We start from the raw sequence: 4,497 nt of genomic DNA, 5'->3' as shown, positions 1-4,497 counted from the left end.
ACGAAACTTCGTTACAAACGTTCACATGTTGATGTTTCCGCTTTCGCGTACTCGAAACAACATAATACTAGTCTTTGTAATTTAGTTTCATAATTTCAACTGTTCTCATGCAGAATTTTTGCTCATTCTTATCCCAAATTTTGACCTGGCTACTAGTTACACTCCTTGTACTTATTGCAAAATGACCACAAATTTCAACAGCTTTCACATGTTGCTGTTTCGGCTTTCGCTTACTACAGTCAACATAATACTCGTTGCAAAATAAGTGCTCGGCATCTGCAATTTTCCAAAGACGAAGTTTCGCCAGTTCAATTTTCGCTCGCCAATTATGGCTACTAATTCACACGGTACTGAGCTCAACAACATTAAATTTGTTCAGCAAGACTTTCACATGTTGATGTTTTGGCTTTCGCCTACTAGAAGCAACATAATACTCGTCTTGTTAGCTCATTCAATGAGAATAGCTTTTCCCGTTGAGAATTTTTGCCTTCAATTGGCGTTGTAGTGAGTTTGGCTACTCAGATCACCAAATACTTGTGACAATTCGAACCAGAAATGTTTTCAATTTTCACATGCTGATGTTTCGGATTCAACCTACTAGAAGCAGCATAATACTTGTATTCAACAATTTCTGTATCAAATCCCAGTTTTCTCTGGTGCATCTTTGCCAAACTATTCCAAACTGCCTGAGTCTGAATACCAATTACAGGTACTAGTAAATGCACGTTACTAAGGACTATATAGTTCTAGGTTACTGTACACAACGACGTTCACATGTTGATGTTTCAGCTGCCGCTTACTAGAAACAACATAATACTTATCGTGCATACCTTTCCATAACTTGTCCTTTTCAGATGCATTAGTTTCCCTTTGTCTTGGCTTCTACAGTCAGACTGGCTACTAGTAACAGCACAGTACTAATCACATATCGTTCTACAGTTTGCAGACAACTTTCACATGTTGATGTTTCAGCTTTCGCCTACTAGAAACAACATAATACTCGCTGTATACATTTGTAGTTCTCTATGTAACTTTCATGTGAAGAAGTTTCGCCAGTCTTTTTGACTGTCTCAAATCTGAGTCATGCTTAGGCTACTAGTTGCTTCATAGTACTTATCGCCTCGAGATCATTGAACAAAACTTGATTTTCACATGTTGCTGTTTCAGCTTCCGCTTACTAGAAACAACATAATACTAGTCTCATTAAGTTCCGTCTCTTTGCAATTTTCTTATGAAGAAAATTCGCCATCACAATGACTCCAGCAGTTCTTGATCAAGGAATGCAATCATTGATCAGAATGCTATTATTTGAATCGGTTCTGCTTTAAGTGTTCCAATTTTATTGGAAGCACCAACAATAGAACATCAATGTGTTCAATCGAGAGTTATATAACCCTGAATCGGACGCAGTCAACAGCCGAAGCCGAGACCGCCTTTTGCGTTAGAGAGGTCGGTAAACAAATCTTGCGATTCATACCGAATTAACACATATAGCTGTGCTCCTCTTCGTAAAGCGAGCCAAGTGATCCCCTGTTGAAGGATGTATTTGGACCAATCTAGTAGCATTTGGTTTCCAACAAGCTCTCCCAAGTTAGCTTACTTATTGGGCTTTTCAACCAATTCGGTTGGCTACAAGCATCATCAAAGTACTAGCCACAGTTTGATCGCAAAATTCTACGACTTTCACATGTTGATGTTTCGGCTTGCGCTTAGCCTACTATAAGCAACATAATACTAGTCATATCATAGAGCGTGATCAGCTTGTGACGTTCTCATGATGAAGTTTCACCAACAGTGTCTCACTTCGAGCTTAAATCCAGCTACTAGTAACTACACAGTACTGACTGCAACGATAACTTTTATCTATACCTTTCACATGCTGCGCTTTCGGCCAGGGCCTACTAACGTCAACATAATACTCGATATAAACTTTTGTTCATGATGCAGCTTCCCCATGCAGAAGTTTCGCCTTCAAATGCTCTCTTGGCCATATGACGTAAGAAAAGGTTACTAGTAACATCACAGTACTAGCCACAGTTTGATTGCAAAATTCTACGACTTTCACATGTTGATGTTTCGGCTTGCGCTTAGCCTACTAGAAGCAACATAATACTAGTCATATCATAGAGCGTGATCAGCTTGTGACGTTCTCATGATGAAGTTTCACCAACAGTGTCTCATTTCGAGCTTAAATCCAGCTACTAGTAACTACACAGTACTGACTGCAACGCTAACTTTTATCTATACCTTTCACATGCTGCGCTTTCGGCCAGGGCCTACTAACGTCAACATAATACTCGATATAAACTTTTGTTCATGATGCAGCTTCCCCATGCAGAAGTTTCGCCTTCAAATGCTCTCTTGGCCATATGACGTAACACAAGGTTACTAGTAACATCACAGTACTAGCCACAATTTGATCGCAAAATTCTACGACTTTCACATGTTGATGTTTCGGCTTGCGCTTAGCCTACTAGAAGCAACATAATACTAGTCATATCATGGAGCGTGATCAGCTTGTGACGTTCTCATGATGAAGTTTCACCAACAGTGTCTCATTTCGAGCTTAAATCCAGCTACTAGTAACTACACAGTACTGACTGCAACGATAACTTTTATCTATACCTTTCACATGCTGCGCTTTCGGCCAGGGCCTACTAATGTCAACATAATACTCGATATAAACTTTTGTTCATGATGCAGCTTCCCCATGCAGAAGTTTCGCCTTCAAATGCTCTCTTGGCCATATGACGTAACACAAGGTTACTAGTAACATCACAGTACTAGCCACAATTTGATCGCAAAATTCTACGACTTTCACATGTTGATGTTTCGGCTTGCGCTTAGCCTACTAGAAGCAACATAATACTAGTCATATCATAGAGCTTGATCAGCTTGTGACATTCTCATGATGAAGTTTCACCAACAGTGTCTCATTTTGAGCTTAAATCCAGCTACTAGTAACTACACAGTACTGACTGCAACAATAACTTTTATCTATACCTTTCACATGCTGCGTTTTCGGCCAAGGCCTACTAACGTCAACATAATACTCGATATAAAATTTTGATCATGATGCAGCTTTCCCATGCAGAAGTTTCGCCTTCAAATGCTCTCTTGGCCATATGACGGAACACCAGGTTACTAGTAACATCACAGTACTAGCCACAGTTTGATTGCAAAATTCTACGACTTTCACATGTTGATGTTTCGGCTTGCGCTTAGCCTACTAGAAGCAACATAATACTAGTCATATCATAGAGCGTGATCAGCTTGTGACGTTCTCATGATGAAGTTTCACCAATAGTGTTTCATTCGAATTGGTTCTGCTTTAAGCTCTCCAATTGTTTTGGATGAACCAGTTTTGCCCTTCGAAGCCACTTTTGTGAGCTTTTGTGGGTCTTTACCAAGAGGATATACCTCAAGGCCTCTTTCAATTCCTTTAAGTTCTTTCAACTCCTTTACAGTTTCTAGGTTCACATAGCTGCAAACCTTATTTCTAGTTTTAAGTCTGGCCAACTTGGGGAGAGTTGGTGCAGACCGTGACCAATTCTAGTAGGATGCCACAACAAGAATGTGATCAACTTAGCTTGTCGATGAACCTGCCCCACATTCAAACAACTCTATCGCCTTTTCCTCGTATAGTTATATGCGAGGGCCTCTCATAGAGAGCGCTGTTAGCAACCTTTTCCACATAGACGATAAAGTTGTGAGTGTTTTGCACATGGCTGTTGTCATCACCACGTGACGAGTCAACTCAGCTTGACTCTCTACACTCCGACAAGCTTTGCACATACGCCTTTAGTTCAGTATGTGTCTTTAATCTGACTCCGGTGCCTCAAGCCGGAAAAATTGTCAGATTATGATCATTATCGGTTAGTCATCCCGATGCAAGATCGTATCGTACTGTCTTTGTCTACCTCCAGATTCCGAAGAACAGGAGGAGACTCTCCCAGACCTACATATGTGGGAGAATGTTCAGAGGGCGAGAAGCTGTGGATTACTCTCCCCTAAGAACTGACTAAACTTTACCCTCGTCCAAGGTAAGTTTATTTTAGCTAGCCTTCTATGTAAAGGATCTGAGGCTAAGCTGTGTTTTTTCGAGCCTTTGGCTCGGAGCAAGTTCAGTGGGCGCCCCGAGTAGCTCAACTCTTTCCCACTGAACAGCGCAACGCTCTGTCACTCGCTGGGATTTTTGCGTGTCGGTTCTAACCACGCGACTTGTGGACCTTTTTAGGCCTTTCTCATTCACAAGTCTATAGCTGGGCTTCTATAACCCAGCTTCTGAGATCTAGATAGCTGCAGTTCTGCTAGGCTGCTTTTGCTAACTAGTCTCCCTTTAAGCAGTCCCTTGCCATGACTGCTGAACTATGTATCCACACAAGTAGTTTTTGAGCTCGATACATAATTCGAGATTGGTTGCCAAGCAATCTCTAGCGACAGAGCGTCATGCGCACTACAGACATGGCCTCTACCAGCAGCCATGCCCAAAGGAAT

General features: G+C 41.3%; 1 pseudogene; it reads right to left on the bottom strand.

Annotated features, from left to right (window-relative positions):
* Positions 1-1,390: 1,390 nt before the first annotated feature.
* On the bottom strand, positions 1,391-1,542 carry LOC142357186 (5.8S ribosomal RNA; annotated as a pseudogene).
* Positions 1,543-4,497: the final 2,955 nt, after the last annotated feature.

The sequence above is a fragment of the Convolutriloba macropyga genome, unplaced genomic scaffold (assembly GCF_964194025.1).
Source record: "Convolutriloba macropyga unplaced genomic scaffold, txConMacr16.3 SCAFFOLD_1283, whole genome shotgun sequence".
NCBI lineage: Eukaryota > Metazoa > Xenacoelomorpha > Acoela > Convolutidae > Convolutriloba > Convolutriloba macropyga.
Note: the sequence above shows the minus strand (reverse complement) of the source record. Positions and strands in the feature narration are given on the sequence as shown.